At 48.7% G+C, this 22,524-nt stretch overlaps 1 protein-coding gene across 1 annotated transcript in view; it reads left to right on the forward strand.

Annotated features, from left to right (window-relative positions):
- Positions 1–915: 915 nt before the first annotated feature.
- Positions 916–22,524, forward strand: part of PSD2 (pleckstrin and Sec7 domain containing 2) — a 172,434-nt gene continuing 150,825 nt past the window's right edge. The window contains exon 1 of the mRNA XM_075131390.1: positions 916–1,535. The gene's annotated coding sequence lies outside the window, so the exon portion shown is untranslated. The remainder of the gene's footprint in view (positions 1,536–22,524) is intronic.

Here is a 22,524-nt window from a genome sequence, read left to right on the forward strand (position 1 = left end):
GGATGGAGAGGAAAGAGAGCAAGCTACAGAAAGGAGAGGAACAGAGTGACAGAGAGAGACACTCCCAGCCCTCTTGCATTCAGGGCAGACGGTAGCTTTCTCATAGTGATCATTATCCCATTCCAGGTGCCCCTTCTCCTCTTCCTTCTTGGACGTGCACTGTCGCCAAACCCAGCCCCCCAAGACTCAGGAATCAGGCCTCCAAAATCAAGAGAGGCTTAAAAATCACAAGATTTGGAAAAAAAATTATAATGAATTTGTGTTCTGTTTGACACCCCTTCGGTGTCTTAGCCTGTAGGTGTCATCTTATCCAGTTTTCCTCCAGAATCATCAGGGCTAGAAATTCCCCATTGCCCTCCAACAGAAGCTGAGATTCTCACTTATTCCTAAGACTCCAGGAACTGGGGCTTTAAGAGAAAACACCCAATATCACCAGAGATGGTAGCATGGGATTGCGCCAGCCTCTGCAGTGCCATTTCATTTGAATCCCTCCCCTCAGCTTTGCCATCTGTTTAGTTTGCTGATACTGTTGCCGCGGGGCCTGCCTCGTCCCTTCCCCCAAGCACCCCACCCCACTCCATGGAACTCAACTGCTGGCAGTGGAGGGAGCCCATTTCACCCCGGTAGAAGCAAGAGGAGAATCAGGCCCCAAGTTTCTTTGCCTTGTAGCAGAGACAAGGGGGCTCCCTGCTCTGAGGAGAGCTCAGGTAACTAGGGGAGTGTCTGCATGGTGACAGGCAGAGCCTTCCATCTACCATGCTGTGTCTCGGGGGGAGAGGTTAATGTCCCCAAAGCAGGCTGGCTTGCTCTGCAGGGCACATGGCACAGCTGAGCCTTGCTCTCTGGCTGTTGTACCCGTGCACATTCAGGGTCTGGGCACCAGAGGGGGCCCGAGAACCTTGCTGGCTCAGTGAGTGGAAACCAGAAACGCCTGGGATGCAGCTGGAGGAGCCGGAGCAGAGTCCTGAAGGGCACCGGGAAGGACTGGGCCACCCGGGCTCTGGAGCAGTGAGGGGTCTAGGGGAAAACACCCTCCCTGCTTAATCAGTGCTGGGCGGGGCTCCTGCAGCATGGGCTCCATGCCAGCCACAACTTACCAGCACCAAGGGGAACTGGGGCAGAGGGAAGGTGCCACGCAGGACCAGGCGAGAGATACCGTAAGAGATGGACAGTGGGTCGAATGCACTGTTAGCTTTCTTGACAGGCTGTTGCCCAGGGCTGTGAATGTGCAGCCTCTCCCAAAGGAGATGGGTAGGAATCCCCAAGGAGGCACCGCTGAGCCCTACTAAATGTGTGCTGGGGGCCAGCTAGACTCACTGGCCCAGAGACCCAACTGATGGTTGTGGGCTAACGAGATCCATCAGTGACATCCCAGCGGGTGAGAAGAGGAATTGCCCATCCCCACATCCAAGAAACGGGGAGATGGGAGCACTGCAGTTGGCTGGATCACTCGGGATCAGCCTCAACTAGGAAAGATGGACCTACTGGGACATATCAAGCATGATGCCCTGCACCAGGAGGAGCTCAGAACACAGGTGAGGATGTCACAGAGACTGGGCAGGGTCGGCTCTCGGATTTTTGCCACCCCAAGCAAAACAATTTTGGGCCCCCCCCCCGCTTTTTTCTTTGTGCCCCTCCTTCCCAACTCCGCCCCTTCCCAACCCCTTCCCCAAATCCCTGGCCCCACCTCCTCCCCCAGGCGTGCAGCATTCCCCAGCCATTGCTTCCTGCGGCTGCCCCCCCGCAACCCCCCCCGCCCTCACTCACCTCCGTTCCTCCTGCTCCCCTGAACACGTCGCTGCTCCGCTTCTCCCCCCTCCCTCTCAGCCAAGGGAGAGGCAGCGCGTTTAGGGGAGCAGGCAAAGCAGAGGTGAGCGGGGGCGGGGAGCACAGGAAGTAATGGGGGGGTAGAGGAACCGCTCCCTGCCTCAGCTCACCCCCGCTTCACCACCGCCACCTCCCCCGAGCGCACCGCCACTCGGCTTCTCCTCCCTCCCTCCCAGGCTTGCCGCGCCAAACAGCTGTTTCGCGCGCAGCAAGCCTGGGAGGGAGGTGGGAGGAGCGGAGCGGCGGCAGTGTGCTCAGGGGAGCAGGCAGAAGTAAACTGAGGCGGCGGGGGCACATTTCTAGGGGTGGCATGGCTGGTGCCAGAATGCCACCCTAGAAATGTGCCACCCCAAGCACCTGCTTGTTTTGCTGGTGCCTAGAGCCGGCTCTGGCAGGGGATTCCAGAAGGATACAGCACCAGCAACGAGAGCAGAAATGTGAGGAGCCGCTGCGAGAACCTTGCGAAGGGCAGGGAGGAAAGAGCAGAGTCCGTTTCTAACTGCAACCTGGGAGTGTGCACTTGATCCCCTGACTAAGGGCAAATAGAGGCCACCATGCAGGGTTAGTGCTGCGAGAGTTGAGGTAGGTAGATAGAGTCAGGCACATCTGCATATGCCAGAGGCACTCTGAGCTTCTCCAGTGTTCTGGGGTTAGAGCAGGCCCCCTTGTGTGGTCATTTACAGCTGTGCAAAGCAAGGGCACAGTACGTCCAAGTACTGCCGTCATGGTTGGAGCTGTGTGAATAACTAACGGATCTGGGAGTTGGCTGCGGGTTTTGAAATTCAAACAAAAACAAAAAAGTCAGCAAACCAAAAAGTAAAAAAAACAAAACCAAGCTTCACTTCAAGTTGAACAAAAGATTTAGCTTGTCCCAGCTGTTTAAAAACATTTTATTTGAATAAAACTGTAGGAAGTTTTGAAACGGAAGGCAATTTTCTGAATTTAAAAAAAATGAAATGTTTCCAAAAAACATCAATACAAAATGAAAAGGAGGACTTGTGGCACCTTAGAGACTAACCAATTTATTTGAGCATAAGCTTTCGTGAGCTACAGCTCACTTCATCGGATGCATACTGTGGAAAGTGTAGAAGATCTTTTATACATGAAAAGATGAAAAAGCATGAAAAAGCATGAAAAAATACCTCCCCCCACCCCACTCTCCTGCTGGCAATAGCTTATCTAAAGTGATCACTCTCCTTACAATGTGTATGATAATCAAGTTGGGCCATTTCCAGCACAAATCCAGGTTTTCTCACCCCCCCCCCCCCCCCCGCCACACACACACAAACCCACTCTCCTGCTGGTAATAGCTTATGTAAAGTGACCACTCTCCTTACAATGTGTATGATAATCAAGGTGGGCCATTTCCAGCACAAATCCAAGGTGCCACAAGTACTCCTTTTCTTTTTGCGAATACAGACTAACACGGCTGTTACTCTGAAACCTATCAATACAAAATGTTTTAATTTTGTTGGAATTTTTACGTGTGGGGTTGTAGTGAGGCGGTGTGGTTCCCTGCCACCCCGGAGAGAGACAAGCCCCTCTGAGCCCTCAAAGCCCTGGCTGGGATGATTTAATTGGGGATTGGTCCTGCTTTTGAGCAGGGTGTTGGACTAGATGACCTCCTGAGGTCCCTTCCAACCCTGATATTCTATGATTCTATGATTCTATGAATGAGGATATAGCTACATTAAAAATAAAACCCTGGGGCTGGGTCGGGTGAGTGTTGCTGGAGCCAAGGAGAAACTTCCATATGGAGAGCTTATCCTTTGGTTGTGGTGATGTTTCCCGCCTTCTCTCCCCGCTAAATAACACGATCACCTCTGACTAAAAAATGCCCAAGGTCACCTTCAGCACGGATGCTGACTTTCTTTTTTCTGGGTGGGTGCATTCTGCCCCAAAGCCCCACCCTCATGCCGCCTCTTCCTGCCTCCCTCTGCCTGCCACCAAGCGACTGATTTGGCCTGCCAAACAGCTGATGGATGGGTGTCTGGTAGTTGCTGAGCATCCACTATTTGGAGCACCCACCGAGTTGGTGCCTATGACTTTCACTACACCTGTAGTCCTGCTGCCCTCTATAAAGGTGACCAGCAAAAGAAATCCAAAGAGTGTCTCTGTTTGCTTTATTATTATGCAGAAAGGAAGCCAGAAACAATTTTTTTTCCTGATTTTCTTCAAATAGAAATGCAGATCTAATCTACCCTGCTACTCTAGGAAAACTCTATGGACAACTAATAGGAAGGGATTGTTTTTAGGCTTCATCAGCACAGAGTTTTGTGTTAGATGTAGTTAGACAGGTATAATTATAGTGGTAAAACTCCCCAGGGGTGGTGAGTTATATGGGCCTATGGTGGCCAGGCTCCAGGAATATTCAGGGCCCGGGGGCCCAGCTCCACTAGTGTTCAGAGCCGGGTCTCTCCCCCGGCCCGGAGCATCCCTGTCTCAAGCGGGTGGCTGCCCTGCCGCTCTGCGCTGAGCTCCCTCGTCGCCGCCCACTGCTGCTGCCTACAACACAAGAGCGGTGCCACTGGCAGGCTGAGGCAGCTGCTGCACCTGAGGAGGGGAGAAGGCACACACATGATTGGCAGCCCCAGCTCCCCCGGCCTTTCCCTCCCCCGGAGTCTGGACCTCACCTAAGCAGCTGCTGGGGCTTGGGTGAGTGTCCAACCATGTGATCTGTGCCCACCTACCTGCCCGCAGCCACTACTCCTGCCCCATTCTGGGCAAGGGGGAGCCCCATACCCCATGAGGCTATGGTGAGGGCCAGCAGGCTGCAGCAGGGAACGAGGTCCCATGTGATGGCAGCCCACTGACCCCCCCGGCACCCACCACAGTGGAGGCAAGGGGGCTTCCTGGACCTGAGAGGGGCCTGGCCCCTAGGAGCATATACACCATGCTGGGTGAGTGTGCTGCCGGGGGAGTGGGCTGGGAGGACTGTGGAGTCCTCCTCTCTGGCTCCAGCCCCGGGGAAGCCTGCCTGCACCCCAAACTCCTCATCCCCAGCCCTGCCCCATCCCAGACCCCCAGCCAGAGCCCTCACACCTCTGCACCCCAACTCTTTGCCCCACCCTGAGCCCCCTGCTGTACAATGAACCCCTCATCCCCGGACCTACCACGCAGCCCTCACTCCCCGCATCCCAACCCTCTGCCCTAGCCCTGAGCCCCTCCCAAACCCCTCATCCCCAATCCCACCCCAGAGCCCGCACCCCCAGCCAGAGCCCTCATCCCCCCTCAAACCTCCACATTGTGCAATATAGGGAAACTCTTAAAGGCTTACTGTCTCCAGACCATTTTTACATTATTTAAAAAATATATATATCTGCTTACAAGGCAGGTGGGGTGGGGGCAGGACTTGGACCCGTTCTGGGCACCACCAAAAATTATATAAACCTGCCACCCCTGAAACTCCCCATGAAGACACTCTGGTTAGGGTTGCCAACTTTCTAATTGCTGGTAACTGGACCCCTGAGACCTTAACCCTGCCCAGCCCCTTCCCCCAGGCTCCACCCCTTCTCCACCTCTTCCCTTGAGGCCTCACCCCTTCTCTGCTTCTTCCTCAAGGCCCCACCCCGGTTCCTCGCTTCCTCACCCTGCCCCTGTCACTCACTGGATCGTCTCCACCTCCCTTCCCCTCCCTAGCTGGGCTCCCTCCATTCCAGGGCTGGGACAGGAGCTGCTGCAGCCTGACAAGGAGCCTGCCTGCAGGCAAGATGCAGTCCCAGCTGAGCAGGGGCTGGCATGGGTTAATGACCCAGTGCCTCCCCTGTCCCCGTGGTAACCGGACTGTTGGGGTCAGGTCAGGTGTACTGCCAGGTCCCCCTTTTGACTGGTCTTTCTAGTAAAAAACCAGGCACCTGGCAAGCCTAAATGGCACCTGGACTCAGATCAAGGCCTGGACTGTCCGGGTAAAATCTAGATGGGTGGCAACCCTAACTCTAATATAAGACTGGCTTTTCTTCCATTTACCTTTAACCGCTTCCCAAGTGACATATGCTAAACAGAAGAAAAGCCAGTTTATATCAGAACATTTACATGGAGAGTTATAGCAGTGTAACTATCAGTTTACATTCATACCTTAGCTTATACTGAAAAAACACTTGTGTAGGCAAGGCCTTAGTCAGACTGTTTAAAAAAATCTTTGGTGTTGTGGTAATACCTATTGAATTCAGAGGCCTGACAAACAGTTGGGAGGAAAGATTTCTTTGCTACATTCTCAATCATCAGCATAGGCAATCCACCTCCCTGAGAGGCGGTAGCGAGGCTGATGGAAGAATTTCTTCCATTGACCTAGCACTGTCTACACCGGAGTTAGGTGGGTATGGATACACTGCTCAGGGAGCAGTGTAGCTGGATTGACCTAACTTCAGGCCTTAGAGTTTACTTTGACCTGCTAACTCATGTTAGAACTGCACTCTGCCTTGCCTTCACTGGGGTTTTACCTCCTGTTACTTACCACACATTAGCTAGCACAAGTGAACACACCTTTTTCCCTTGTGATGACAAGGCCATAGTGAAATTTGTTCCACATGATAAATGTTCTCTACCTAAAGCACAAACTTTTGTCACCTGGATCAAGTGTTTGGGGAGTGTGCACACTTGCCATACAAACATGTTAACTACCCCGAGTTAATTGGCAATTAGTTAATTTGACATTTAAAAGCAACCCTAGTTTTGACATACCTTCTAAGGCACTCCATTAACTTCAGCGTGCACCGGGTCAGCCACCACAAGAGTAAATTGCTGGAGGAAGGAGAAATTCCAAGGAGTGGTCTGAGAATCTGTCTCTCTTTCCACCAAGGTCAGTGTGGTGGGAAAGTTCCTCTGAAGACGTTTTTCTTCTGGAAAACCAGTGGGCTAAATCCTGCTTTCCTTCACAGTGAAATCAATGGAACTACTTGCCTATGTCAGGAGCTCCAGAGTTGGCCCAGTGTTATTTTAAAACTGCCGATTGCAGTGTTGCACCAAACAGCCACCAAGGAGTCCCAGATGTTAACACCTCATTAAGGTGAATGAGGCAACAGCTGTAGGAGTTGACACCCATGCTGCTGCTGGAGACAGCTTTCTGCAGATCAGGCGAGCAGCCCATGGCTTACCCTGTGAAGACTTCTCTCTTCTCTGTAGTGATATGGAAGATGACAGTTTTCCACAGAGCTCCGTGGAAGTGAAAGTTCCTGAATTTGGAGGACCTGCACGTTTCTTCCTGTGTTTCCTGCCCCAGGCCACTGCCTGGCAAACTGCTCACTGTTCTGTTCTCTTGTTTCTGCAATATAAAATAGGGTGCAGGAGCCTTTAGCCGAACATGCTGTGCCTTTTAAAATCTGGTTGCAGTGCTGAGCTTTGGGTGCCACAAGCTTTTTCATATTACCAGGGCTGTATCTCTAACCAGACCAAAAGAGTAAAGTTACTCCTTGTGCAGGGAAAATCCTAACAAGAATTCCAGCAACGAGGATGGGATCTAAAACAAGATAGAATCAAGGTCAAGTCTTCACAAGAGAGCTGTGTGTGTGTGTCTCATTTGGAACAAGCTGCACCAATATAAGAAATTTAAAGGTGCAGTACATAGAAAACAAGACCATAACAGCTACATACCCTATATGAAACATTCTTTATAGACAGGTTTCAGAGGAACAGCCGTGTTAGTCTGTATTCGCAAAAAGAAAAGGAGTACTTGTGTGAGCTGTAGCTCACGAAAGCTCATGCTCAAATAAATTGGTTAGTCTCTAAGGTGCCACAAGTACTCCTTTTCTTTATAGACAGACATTCTGTGCTGGCTGCACTTTACAAGTGGCCTTAAAGTGTACCCAATGTAGTTCACCCCTGAGTTACAAAGGCGTGGGTGAGTGTGCTCAGCCCCTTGTATCTACAGGAAATAGCCAAGACCATCTTGCCAAGAGAAGATAAGTGCTCTAGCAGCATGTGAGGATCCAACAAGATCCTTAGTTGAGAACCAGCATATCAAATGGGGACATAAACCCTTAAATCAGGCATGTGATGTATAGGGGCAGATCATCAGCTGCTGTCAACTGGAGCTGGTTGAAAACTTTTTGACAGAACAGCTTTCCCTCCAAAAATGCAGCTTAATGGAAAAGTTTTGAAGGAACATGTCAATTTTAACCAAATTTTTGTGTTGGAAAAGTTGTAGTGTTCCTTTTGGATACAGATTGTTTTGACTCTTCTATCGGAAATACATTTAACATATTTCCATTAGTTAATATTAAGTTGTATAATATTCTATTTAATATTTGAATGTCCTATTGAAGTCAAAACAAAAATCAAAAAAGGACACAGTTTCGGAACAACACATTTCAGTGGTCCCAAATCAAAAGGTTTTTGGAATTTTCATTTCATGGGAAATTTTGAAATTTTAGCTTTTTGTTCTGGTTCTGAACAACATTTTTTCTTTTAAAAGGTGAGAATTTCCTGGGGAATGGAAATTCTGGTCCCTGTCCAGTCTTGGGCTTGAGCACAGTCAGTTTTTGGGTCAGAGCCTCAACTCGTGTAATCTGTCATTGCTTCCGCACCCTGTAGGCATCTTCTCCGTTTTCCCTAAGCTGAGTCCCAATGAGCTATTCCTTACCCTTGTCCGACTCTTGGAGAGGCACTCAGCAAGATGCTCCGTCAGTCAGAGACACCTGGCACATCTAGTCCCCTAAAAATACACACATGTGATGAAAGATATGGGGACATTCAGATTAAGCACTATCCACTGAAAACAGCTGGCTGCTCTGAGCAATACAACTTTCCTCTTGATGGAATATTAGCTCTCGAGTCTCGCCTTGCTTACTGTCACATTGTGCCGTATTCTAGAGTGTATAGACACAAAGTCAGCTAATGCCACACTGTAATACAGTACATTATGGAGTCACATAATTCAGTAGGTTTTGAGTAACACTGTAATACAAGATGCATGAAGTCCTATCCTAAGGTATTTCTTTTGGAGTCACACTGCATTAGCCATTTAACCATCCCAATGTAGTGTACTGTGCAGCGTGGATTGTGTCTTTTCTTTAGAGGGCTTGGAGTGAGAGGCAGGTTGTGGATGTACTGTACATTCCACAATAGATAATAGTATTCCTCATGCTGCCTGATATTTAATTCATAGCCACCATTTCACAGGAGAAAAAAAAAATCAAATTAGTCCATATCCCTATCAGGGGAATGGATTATGTTGCTGTAGGTTCAGATAGCAGACAAGCCCTTGCAGTCATGTTGAAAATAAGGATGTTTTTGCAATACTTAGTTAATACTAGAGATTTGATTTACACTTGCCTTTGAAAGAAGAACACACAAGGTGAGCACTGAGTGTCATGGGGCACTTGGGTGTGAGAGGAGCCAGATTAACCCTTGCTACAATTGTGGGAGTTCTGGAGAGCATCCTGCTGGCCTAAGTTACAGAGAGGCAAAGCACAAGCTAGCGAGTGTTTTGCTACTGCGATGGTAAAATTTGTGCTTAGGAGATGAAAGATCCCATATTCAAATCCTAGTTGAGCTCTTCTGGTGGCTATGGTAGTTTGTCTTAAATAAAACCTCCTGGCTACTTTACGAGTGTATTGAAGAAGAAAGAAGGTACAACCCATGGCTGGTTCACTGCAATGCCTCTGAACATGAATGCAGCACTAAGCCCCCATCACTCATTCACACATTTTGCACTTTGAAATCAGCTCTTCAGCTGGTTTCACTCAACTTAGCTCCATGGACTACAGTGAAGCTGGGCTGCTTTACACCAGCTCAGGATCTGGGCTACTGTATCAAAAGGGTCTTAAAACACTTAACAAACATGAATCTCAGTCTTACTCACTCCCCCGAGGCACTAAAGTACTATCACCTGCATTTTACTGATGGTGACACTGAGGCACAGAGTGGTTAAGTGACTTGCCGAAGGTCTCACAGTGATTCTGTGGCAGAGCTGGGCTCTAAGCCTAGCTCTGCCACAGCTAACCATTAGACAACATTTATTCTAGGGTCCAGGATCTTTATCATGTGATGAAGATTGGCCGGGACGGGACAGGACACACAGAGGTGTGCAAAGGGGATTGTGCTGACTGGAGCTGCTGCTCTGCACAACAGACTGCATGCAGGGTATAGGAAATCACTTCTGCCCGACAGACAATTTGCCGGCCAGCAGCAGATGTTAACTTTGTGTCAGTAGAGATGTCAACATTCCAGTAAACTTGAAAAGCACAACAACATTTTACCATTAAAGCCTCACGCTGCTTTTTCTCCACCCCGTTTCCCATCACTGCTTCCCACCCCAAGTGATAGCTGTGTGTACAGAGAAGCTGTCTCGGAGATACTCAGATGCTGCGCCCGCTGTGGTGACCAGATGTCCTATTCTGGGTAGGCTTGTCCTACTTTCTAGCAGGATGGTCTATTTTTGCCTTTTCTAAAGTCTGGTGACTGCATGTCCTTCTTCCTGATGTTGCCTTCCTACTTGTCCTAGCAGCTGACATCTCTGGCAGGCAGCTTTCCCCAGCACCATCCCAGCAGAGAGCACATACAGCTGTTTACATCTGGTCTGTTTATTTATTTTTTTGTGGTGGTGGTGGGGGGGGGGGGGGGAAGATGTCCAGTGGATGGGAGCTCTCCTGCATCTGGAGGCTACTGATTCTGTGTCATTCAATGATATTCACTTGTACACAGTGGTGAGAGTCATATATGCCAATAACAAAACTACTACTGGCCACCGAGTGGAAATGCCATTGGACAGCATGTGAGGTTCAGGGTCCCCATAGCTACACAGACTCCAGTGACTAGGGAATTTGCCCATTGTGTACATTTTATTTTAAGAACGTGTCAAGTGCCCAGCCTTTGGGTGAAAGATTAATATAAACAGAAAAGGGAAGAAGGAGGAATAGACCACATTAGACTAGCCAAAGCCTTGGCTGGCTGCTCTGAGCCTAGTAGCAGAGACGATGACAAACCCTAGTTCTGATCAAACCACTGGAAGGAGTGAGATCCAGAGTCAAGAGCCCTCCTCGGAGCATGCCTTGCATCTACAGCCTTGCCTCCCACCTGGGCCATGATTATATATCTAGGGCCTGCCAGCAGGTGCCTCCGCTGATCTCAGCCCTCCCTGGGATGCATGTGGTGAAGCACGACCTGCCCCTACAAATAGTTCATTTCCCTGCTTGTACAAAAAGAGAGCTGAAAGTAAACAGCAACTTATCACAAAAGAAAAGTCTGCAGCTGGTGGCTGCAGGTTGGAAGGGCACTGTGCTCCACATAGGGGAAACTCTAGAGAGCCAGAAACCCCCCAGTCAAGCCAGGTGTCAAGCAGACACAGTTCACCTGTGGAAAATGACTGAGAGTGTCACAAGGTTAATTTAGGACAGCAGGTCCTTATAGGAGCTGGGCTATTGTGAGGGAGCAGGCTGATTGGAGGGAGGGAGGAGAATGAAGACTATAAACAGAAGGGAGGTGAATATGGAGATAGCAGGATATGGTTTATTTTAAGGCCTGTTTGGCCATCTTGGGGAGGGCAGGGTGGGGAGGGCAAACCGTTCTTCTGCACTGGATAGCTAGTACAGTTCAGATCCAATTAGCTACAAAAGCCTCTCTAATTATTCACACTGAATCGCTCCATTAGCAACTAAGGCTCTGCAGTCTTCTTCTTTTGTCTGCATCCCGGCTGAAAATGCCCCAGTGTCCCCGCATACAGAACAGCTAGTATGGACGATGCTTGAGTGGCGTAAACAGAGCCTGGATCTAGTGAGGGTATGCCTCGGAAAGCCTAATGTAAGTAGACAGGCTACATGATTTAATGAGGAGGAAAGGCTTGCTTATTTAACTTTAGGGGTTCTTTTGTAATGTCTGCCATGGCAGACAGGGGAAATACAGCCATGCATAATCCACTGTATTAGCAGAAAACTGGTTAGTCTCCAAGATTAGAGACCCTAGTGATGAGCCATTACAGTGTGTGGCGGGGGAGGGAGAACTTGTGGGATCAGAGAGAAACAAAGGGTGACCACCCAGTGGAACTTCTCTAGCTAAAAAGGGCCTTGTTCGGGGCACGGAGATGGTCTGACTCAGAGCTGTTAGAAGTGGAAGCGTTCCATTGGCTCAGCCCGGGCAGGATCGGTCCCGCTGGCATATTTCCTAGTGCTTTGTCTAGCCTGGTTTTCAATATTTCAGGTGAAGGTGTTCTGCCACCTCCCTTGGGAGACTGTTCTACCAACAGAGACTCACTTGATGGACAATTGCTCTGATTATTAGTAAGCCAGTGTTTTCCCATTGCTCTGCTGCATCCCACCCTCCCTAGTTAGCTCCCTTTGAATAACCCTAAACTATTCCTCTCCTTCCAGGCGGCTGCTGACACCCTTGAAATAGCCACCTGTGGCCGTCACTACCCTTTCTTGTCCAACCACCAGCTGTAGTTCTTTTAAGCCACCCTCCCTCCATCCCCCTAGTCATTCTTGTTGTTCTTTTCTAATCCCCTTCCATTCTTTCTGGTGTGTTTCCGCTCCTTTTGTTTGTCCTGTGGCATGTCAAACTGATCTAGACAAGTCTCAAAGGAAGATCTCCAAGCTTGCTGATGGCCAGGCAAGAGCTGCAGGAAATTACAAGGAGCAAAGCAAACACATTGTGAGCGATTTGGGTCTTTGAGCTGGCTGGGTCAATAAACTGAAAGTGCCATTTCATGTCGGCTAATAGGTGTGCAGAAAACAAATCAAACAGGGAAGTTTGTGTTGAATAGAGCAGAGTCATGGAGGAGACGGAGTAAGAAAAGATCTTAGGATGACAGGGAGAAAGTCCTTTGAAGTCTTATTAGCCCACTATAGGGGAGTTGGATTAAATTCCCAGACAAAAAACAGTTAAGTTACTGATCTGTATTCTCAGCTCCTCCTTAGGGGTATGTAAGCAGTTCCTCTTACCATAATAGCACCTCCTCCTAGGAGGGTGCAATGTTGCAGGGGCCTTCCCCTCTAGCTCCCCCTGGTGGATACTTCCTTGGCTCATCAAAGGCCTGGTTCTGTCCGAGTCTTCTGGTCTCCAGCCAGGTCACTGGAAAGTTCAGTCCCCTTTTGGGGTGACCAAAGGTCCAAATAAATCTCTAATAACTCCTTTGAAGTTCTCTGCTCCTTGACCCCTATTCCCAGCCCCTGCAGAGCTTCTCCTACCCTGTTTTCTCCCAGTAGGTTTTCCCCACTGCCTCCCTCCAAGGGGACTCTGGTAGCTTCTCTCAGGGAACTTCCAGCTCCTTACAAGCCCCCGCCCCACCCCTGACAGTAGGGTGACCAGATAGCAAGTGTAAAAAATCAGGACAGGGGTAGGTGGTAATAGGTGCCTATAAAAGAAAGAGCCCCCAAAATCGGAACTGTCTGTATAAAATGGGGACATCTGGTCATCCTACCCGACAAGAAACTGACCTACTCCTTTGGGTTTCTTCAGCTGGACTTCCCCAGGCCCCTCCCAGACAGGGAACCTTCCCTCACTCTCCTTTCTTGGGTCTGCTTCCTTTGACTGAGTTCACAGCTCTGTTTAAGCAGTCATCTCTCTGATTTCCCCCATAGCAGGGCTCACTCATTATAATCCAGTTACCCACACACTCAGCTGGGGGATAGCTGTCTGCTCAGAGGCAAGGCTGAGCCAAGCTCCAGGCAGCCTGTGACAGGGTAAAATAACATTGGAGGGATGTTGTAATGATCCCAAACCAACAACTGCCAAACCAGGAAATTCAGAGTTCAGGTTACTCTGGAAAAAAAAAATCCAAATATGTTAAGGCAGGTAATTCATGTAAGGCATCCTAAAAACCTTAACTCTGCCCTATAGTGATGTCATGCAGTAATCATAAGAGTCGGATTAGTTTAAACTAATTTTTAAAGATATATGAAAAACAAAATCCAATGTTTTCCCTATCATGGTCCCCAATGGGGTTAAAGAAGGAGAGGAAGGAGGTGGATGTGTGCAGCATATGTGGGCTCACACCCATAACACTGGCTCTGAGCCCACAAGGAAAGGGGGCCCATATTTTTCCTGATTCACTTTCCTTATCCCTCAAGAAACCCCGCCCTGTTTGTCTGCGATGGTTGAACAAGAGTCTCTAGAGCGTGCGTAGCTATAGCCAAGGCTCTATAGCTGTGGACAAGTGCATATCTTTGTGGATAGGTACAGAGGGGGATGTGTAGCTCCCAGTGACCGGTCGGTTGATTGTACTTTTAAGGAATGGGATTGGTGAAATTATCTAAGCAGAAGGACAATTTAACAAAGGGTTAGTGAAGGAAATAAATGTACTGTGAAATATTTGCCTCTGCCCTTGATCTTGGGGTGAAGGGGAAAGGAGTGGAACTAAAGACAAGGACAAAACTTGCTAAATTCACTGAGTAGCCTCTCATAAAAAAAATTGAAGAGGTTAAGGTGGCTGGGTAAAGCCCCAGGAAATAGGCTCCCTCTCTTAGTTAAAAATAGAGCTATACAAAAAGAGTCCACAAATATCTACTCCTATGTTTAAACAAGTTCATGTCAGCTGTGTTGTCCCTTAAGTTTTTCCATTCTGTGCACATTCACACTGAGGACTTTATTAGTACAAATGCTCACACAAAGTACATTTTACACTCTCTTACTCGAGAACTGATGGAAAGCAAGTTGCAGATTCACCTTTTGCCAGCATTTGCAAAAAAATTACACTCAGAAATGAAACCAGATGTAGCTTCTGTGACCAATCAGAACAAAGCTCCAACAGCAAGCCAGAGAGTAAAAGAAACTCAGGAAAGATTGTGAAAGAGTTTGCAATAATGAGAAAGTTGCAACCTGTTTGCAGATGGACCACAAACAGGTGAGATTCACCAAGCAACTGATTTGTTCTGAATTCATTCAGTTCAGGCTGAAAAGGAAGGTTCGAATATATGCTGCATCTCTGCCAAGGAAAGTATCAAGTTAGCAAGGCAAAGAAGCAGCTGACATATACTGCAAGCCTTTTGGTGTCCTTCCACCACAGCTCAGAGGTTTGTGTGCCAAGTTCAAACTGGACAATTCCCTCCATACAAACTAGCACCACGGAGGGGAGGAAGGGCTCATTTGTTCCAATGCTGCTTCTTTTCTGGCTGGTTAGAAAGTGACCTATTGAATTTTAAACAGCAAAGTCAACGAGCCACGAAAGAACCCTCTTTTATACTTGTTTGCAGAATCATTGATCACATGAACTGAGAAAGATGCCAAGCTTGGCCTGATTAATTGCTCTATGTTGTCTGGTTTAGTGTGCTGGACTTTACTCTGGCAGACCGCTAGCCAAAGCGGTGCCAATTCCTCCAAAGAAGGAGCTTTATGAGCGGTCTCCAAGCTCAGAGCTCTTGCCCACTTACTTCACAGCTGGAGATCAGAAAGGTGTTTCTCGTAATGACCCTGGCAGAGAGGTGCTGGTGATGGATTGAGCCAAATGGCTGTAGAGACCTACCGTATGGAAATAAAAGCAGGGACTTGAGGGTCTTGGGGGTGGGGAGAGTAGGAACAGAGAGGATCTTATATTTGCATTTAAAGTGAATGGAGTGCTGCTGAAATGTGTGAGGGTTTAAGTTCTCTATTTACCCATAAAATGGTTACAGCGGCAGTGCAAGCTCCCCCTGTACCGTCTCTGCTCAATGTGTCTCCACCTGATCGCCTCAGCTGGTCCTCAGCAGAGCCCCTGATGTAGGAGGTGAATTGGAAGCATGGCAGAAAGGTGGTCAGAGCGCACTCCATTCTGTTCATTCTCTGCTTCCCAGGCTCATAAGCTGCCATGGGAATCAGAGTGTAAATTAGAGCAGCCCTGAGACTGTTTTCCCCACTTACTCTGTCTCCTGCCCCAAGTGCCGGCACAGAGAATCATAGAATCATAGAATATCAGGGTTGGAAGGGACCCCAGAAGGTCATCTAGTCCAACCACCTGCTCAAAGCAGGACCAATTCCCAGTTAAATCATCCCAGCCAGGGCTTTGTCAAGCCTGACCGTAAAAACCTCTAAGGAAGGAGATTCTACCACCTCCCTAGGTAACGCATTCCAGTGTTTCACCACCCTCTTAGTGAAAAAGTTTTTCCTAATATCCAACCTAAACCTCCCCCACTGCAACTTGAGACCATTACTCCTCGTTCTGTCATCTGCTACCATTGAGAACAGTCTAGAGCCATCCTCTTTGGAACCCCCTTTCAGGTAGTTGAAAGCAGCTATCAAATCCCCCCTCATTCTTCTCTTCTGCAGGCTAAACAATCCCAGCTCCCTCAGCCTCTCCTCATAACTCATGTGTTCCAGTCCCCTAATCATTTTTGTTGCCCTTCGCTGGACTCTCTCCAATTTATCCACATCCTTCTTGAAGTGTGGGGCCCAAAACTGGACACAGTACTCCAGATGAGGCCTCACCAATGTCGAATAGAGGGGAACGATCACGTCCCTCGATCTGCTCGCTATGCCCCTACTTATACATCCCAAAATGCCATTGGCCTTCTTGGCAACAAGGGCACACTGCTGACTCATATCCAGCTTCTCGTCCACTGTCACCCCTAGGTCCTTTTCCGCAGAACTGCTGCCTAGCCATTTGGTCCCTAGTCTGTAGCTGTGCATTGGGTTCTTCCGTCCTAAGTGCAGGACCCTGCACTTATCCTTATTGAACCTCATCAGATTTCTTTTGGCCCAATCCTCCAATTTGTCTAGGTCTTTCTGTATCCTATCCCTCCCCTCCAGCGTATCTACCACTCCTCCCAGTTTAGTATCATCCGCAAATTTGCTGAGAGTGCAATCCACACCATCCTCCAGATCATTTATGAAGATATTGAACAAAACCGGCCCCAGGACCGACCCTTGGGGTACTCCACTTGATACTGGCTGCCAACTAGATATGGAGCCATTGATCACTACCCGTTGAGCCCGACAATCTAGCCAGCTTTCTACCCACCTTGTAGTGCATTCATCCAGCCCATACTTCCTTAACTTGCTGACAAGAATACTGTGGGAGACCGTGTCAAAAGCTTTGCTAAAGTCAAGAAACAATACATCCACTGCTTTCCCTTCATCCACAGAACCAGTAATCTCATCATAAAAGGCGATTAGATTAGTCAGGCATGACCTTCCCTTGGTGAATCCATGCTGGCTGTTCCTGATCACTTTCCTCTCATGCAAGTGCTTCAGGATTGATTCTTTGAGGACTTGCTCCATGATTTTTCCAGGGACTGAAGTGAGGCTGACTGGCCTGTAGTTCCCAGGATCCTCCTTCTTCCCTTTTTTAAAGATTGGCACTACATTAGCCTTTTTCCAGTCATCCGGGACTTCCCCGGTTCGCCACGAGTTTTCAAAGATAATGGCCAATGGCTCTGCAATCACAGCCGCCAATTCCTTCAGCACTCTCGGATGCAACTCGTCCGGCCCCATGGACTTGTGCACGTCCAGCTTTTCTAAATAGTCCCTAACCACCTCTATCTCCACAGAGGGCTGGCCATCTCTTCCCCATTTTGTGATGCCCAGCGTAGCAGTCTGGGAGCTGACCTGTGTCTGGGATCAGGCCCTGTGTCAGTTTTTTCTCCTTGAACCACTTTGTTCTATTTTAAACCAATTATCCTCTTAAACGAAGGACTAATTGTCTCCAATCTAGGGTAGGTTTAACAGAGCTCCTGCGGTAAGTTTTCGCTGTCAGTGTTGTAGCTATCTCCAGCTCAGATACACTGCGACAGCATGTACAGCAGACATGCTAGCGGGGTTCTACAGAGCACATAGAGGAGTGAACGTAGTTCTGTCCACACTGACACTGTAGAGCTTGGGCACACAAATGGGCTGAGGGTGATAGTGGCTGAAGTCACTGCCCCCTGAGGGCTCTTTGACGACCTACCAGAAATGAAATGCCTGGTCTCAGATCATGTCCTAGTGGTTATGTCCACATCACAATTGGAACTGGTTGGCCCTCTTGTTGTCTCAGCAGAGAGGACAAGGAGTGGAAGGGCCATGGAGACAGAGCTCCCCTCTTACGTCCATAGGCAGTCCCCTCCCTCCAGCACTGCTGAGCCACCTTGGTTGGTCATGGGAGGAGATGCTTCGATGGTTACTGCCCATGCCATACCTGTTACAAGGATAATTAGGGGAGAACTTAAGTGTGGGATGGTCAATCCAGCACCTTTCAGTACCTTGACATGGTTTAAACAAAACTAAATGAAAAGTATCTCTGTGTGATGCAGTGTTCACCCACACTTGCCCTGAAAGGGTTAATGTAGGCTAAGAATGGAACCAATTAACCAGACAGGGCACAGCTGAGGGGAATCAGGTGGTTTAAGTAATCCCCTGAGCAAATGAGGGAGCTTAGATGAAGAGGCACCAGCTGAGCTGGGTTTATAAAGGCAGGAAGCAGTCACTCCCTGGGAGAAGGGAGGGGTGTTTAGGGCTATAGAGGTTGGTAGCCTACTGTTACTTTATGGGAAGAGGGTGTTGTGGGGCTGGCAAACCAAGAGGTAGGGAGGGAAAGCTAGAAGGTATGGAAGAGGCCAAGGGAAAAGGTAGCAAGGCTCAGGAGGGAACAGACCTTGGCTGCTGACTAATGTGTCCCTGAGCTGGAACCTGGAGTACAGGGTGGGCCAGTGTTCTCCTACCAGCTACTGGGGATGTAGGGCCATAGAGAAAACTGCCTGAGAGTGGTGGTGAGGAAAGACTGATACCCTGCAAGGGGGAAAACCCAACTAGTGACCTGTCTGGAAGGCCAAGTCACGAAGGAGAAACTGGAGTTGCAGAGACAGAAAGAAAGTGACAACAGGATGTGCAGCAGGCAGCAAAAGGGGGCCCCAGACCTGGAAGGAGCTAATCCCCTGAGTGGCCAGGAGGCAGCACCCCCAGCAGTGAGTGTACCCTGTAACAGGGCAGCCTGCCCATGTAAGGGCCAGGAGACCTGTGGCTAGCCAGCCCTGTCATGCTACACCTGTGCTGAGTGTTAGACTCAAGGAGAGGAAAGCCCAGCAGCTGGGGCTGGCTGGGAAGGAGGGTGCTCAGGCTGCTCTGATGGGAGGCAAGATGCTGGGCTCAAGCTAGGAACTGGCTGAGGCCTGTCCGATGCCCTGCACAGGAGGATAGACCTGATCTGGATGGTTGGGTTACCTGGATCCCAGAAGCCAGTGGTGAGGCAATGAGACAGGCCATTGTCACTGGGAGCCAGCCTGGGAGGAGGGGGCCGCAGGCTGAGCCCAGCAGGGCTGAAGACCTTTGTTTTGATGTGCCCTTTGGACATGGGAGGTAACTGACCTGCTCTTCAAGGCACAGGTGAAGCCTTAGTTGGGGTTCTGTGTCCCATTCCAGGTGCCACACTTTGGAAGATATGTGGGCAGATATGAGAGAGTTCAGAGGAGAGCAACAAAAATGATCAAAGGGTTAGAAAACCTGGTTTATGAGGAAAGGTTAAAGAAACCGGGCACGTTAGGTGTTGACCAACTTAGACTGAGGGGGTACCTGATAAGTCTTCAGATATGTTAAGGGCTCCTCTATAGAGAATGGTGCTCAGTTGTTCCTCATGTCCATGAAGGTAGGATGAGAAGTAATGGACTTAATCTTCAGCAAGGCAGATTTAGGTTAGATATTAGGAACAATTTTCTAACTGTCAGGGGTGGTCTAGGTGTCCTTGGTCCTGCCTCAGTGCGAGGGCAGGACTTGATGGCCTCTCAAAGTCCCTTCCACCCTGTGTTTCTGTGACTGTTAGTGCAGAAGGGGTTGGATGGCCACTATACAGCAGCTTGGCTGGAGGTCTCAGTGACATTTGCAGTGGGCAGAGGCCGAAGAATTCCGTGGCAGTGCTGCAGCACAGGGCCTCATCACAGATGGGTGCTCCACGATGGTGGGTCTTGTACAACACCCCTCTCCCTCACAGGGGGACTGGCAGGCACAGTCAATGTCTGGGCAGCTCTTTGCTGAGCCCCACCTTAGTGCAGAGTACGATTATTCTCCCTTGTATCCCCTGACCCTCCTCTCTGATCCTCTGAGATTTTAAAATAATCAGGACATGGCGAAACTAACATTAACGTGTGGCTGCTGGAAAGCTAAGCAGCTGCTCCAGCTTTGGGCCAGTGGGCTGGTTGGGCAGGCAGGCTGATGAGGTGTTGCTCAGCTACAGTGTGAAGAACCCAGTCTTTGACTTGCTAGGGGCCTGCCTGTTACAAAGGAGGTACATTTCCATTTTATTTGTCAAGTGAATCCCAAAGCTGGTGGAAGATGCCAGCCCCAGAGCCTGGAACCCTCTGCTTACTCCACACAGACAGCAGCAGCTAATCCAGCGCTGCCACCTACCTTAACCCTGATCTGGAAGGTCTACGTGGAGCGCTATCTACAAGTGCCTCTGCTGAGGCTCCCTGCAGCTGCCAATTGTGTTTGTGTGACGTGGATACCTGTCCACTAGGTGTTGGAGACCTCTCCCCCCATAACACTGTTCATGGCACATTGTTATTTTTGATGTGAACACACAGTTAGTCCACACAGGGATTTTTAGAGCATATCAAGAATTTGTTCTCAATCCCCCTCTAAAGAAATACACAGGAACTGATCTGCTGAAAACCTCCTCTTAAAGTAAGAGGAGAGAACCGTGCAAGCACATAAAAATGTTGTGAGGAACGAGGACTGAAAAGGTTGTTTTCTATAGCTATGATCAGGGTGCCATGACCAGGATAGGATGAAACTAATTGGTACATTACCCCTTGACCTCCCCCAGCCATGGCATTATCTTAACATGACAATGATTGGGCTGTGCAACTCTACATTAGAGAAAAGTACACACCTTGGGTCAAATTCACAGCTGCCATAAACAGGCCTAATGGCATTGGCTTCATGAGTGTTAGCTCACTTATACCAAGGGGGAAGCCAACCAGCTCTCTCAAGGTAAAATAGCCTTTCAGAATTTAGCATGATCTGAAACAAAGCTTTGCAACAAGTCTATTTGTTTCTTGCATATAACAACAAATAATGCTGTACTGTTTAGAAAGCACTGTCCCAACTACCACCCAAGCCAGGGAGTGTGTGCCATCACTCTATAATAAATCAATTATGAACCCCCAGCCAAAGTATAGTAAATGGTCTTATAAATCTGAAGACAGAAAAAAAGGGGACTCCTATGTGTGGAAAAGGTTCTCTCTCAGGACTAGGGCATGTTTTGGCCTTCCTGTGCAGATACTCATCATATAAGCTATTCTCTCCAAAAAGCTGATACTTCCACTCATCTTTATCTGGAAACCTGGGATGGAATTTATTCTGTTTCAGTTTACAGGCAGCTGCAGGGAGTTTTCAGTCTGGCTCTCCGCTGGAGTCGGTTAATCCCCATAGCCTCTAGGTCCTTCTGTTGTTGCACAGCAAGTTTACACCCAGCTGCTGGTAACTTAGTAATAAGCAGATCTGGATTTAGGTGTGTACAAAGCGGTTTCCCTTTCTTGAGTGCCCAGGGCATGCTATCAGGTACCAAGTTAAAGCGATGGGGCACCATTTCAATATCTGACTTTAAATCTTATCCATCAGATTAACTTGGGTCAGGCTATTATATGCCGATGCTAACTCTGTCTAACCACTTCACATTCAGTGTCTGAAAGATACAGACAGCTCTCTCCATCTGCCCATAGGATTGCAAGCTGTAGGTGGCCGAGTACACAGCAGGGTTGTCCAATGAAGTAGCAAGACCCAGTTCAGAGACTTAAAGCAATAAGGAACATCTTCCATAATATAATTTCAACAGGACTACATTTCTCCAAGTGAGCCTCCCTCCTGCAGCTCATACCCTCACATCTGAAAGCCAGGGAGTTTAACAGAGGGCTTCTCTACCCAGAACCTAGAAAAAGGAAGACTCTGTCCCTGCCCCCCTCTCTGGGCGATTGACAGCCCATGTGGCCAATCAACACTCATTTCTGGTTTATAAAGCACTTTGCGCCATCACAGCACACCTGCTTTACAATGAGGGATTGGAGAAGTTCACTCTGTGGTTTATCCCATGGCAGGTGAAAAGGGAACCTGATCCTAAGTCTATAAGTACCTATATAGGGAGAAGATTTGTGGTAGTAGAGGGCTGTAGCGGACAAAGGCAGAACAACATTAAATGGCTGAAAGATAATGCCAGATAAATCCCGACTAGAAATAAAATGCACAGTTTTAACACTGAGGGTAATTATTGAACAATTGATTTATTCGTTGTCACTTGAAACCTTTAAATCAAGCTTGGCTGTCTTCCTAATAGGCGTATGTCCCAGGTCAGGGCACCTGCCCCTGTATTTCCTCTCAGGGGTCCAGACAGGGCTCTCACTCTCAGACTTCTGGCCCCCCAGCCATCACCTCTCGTGGGTGGAGAATCACGTCTTACTCCCTTCTGGCTGGGGTATTTCCAGGCTGCACAACTCCCTGCCTTCACTGTATTTCTCAGCACAGACAGGATGCCAAAGGACACCTGCTTGCTTTCTCTTCAGAGACCATTAACAGGTGTGATTGGTACAATTATAAGGTACCCACAGCACTTCCTACACAAGCCCACTTTATTCCTAAGGTAAAAAAGTATTACAGAGAAACCACATTCAAATACCAGAACCTATGAGCATGCTAACAAGCTTATCAGAATTAACCCCAACCCCAAAAGGAATTCTGGCAACCTTCAGACCCCACCCATGGGGCATCCCTTGTGGTTACCAGTTCATCGCAGTGTGCTATAGCTCAGGTATGGGCATGAGGCCAGAATTACTGTGTTATGCAGGAGCTCAGACTTGATGGTAATAATGCTCGTTGCTGGCCTTAAAATCTACA

The sequence above is a fragment of the Caretta caretta genome, chromosome 8, assembly GCF_965140235.1.
Source record: "Caretta caretta isolate rCarCar2 chromosome 8, rCarCar1.hap1, whole genome shotgun sequence".
NCBI classification, from domain to species: Eukaryota; Metazoa; Chordata; order Testudines; family Cheloniidae; genus Caretta; species Caretta caretta.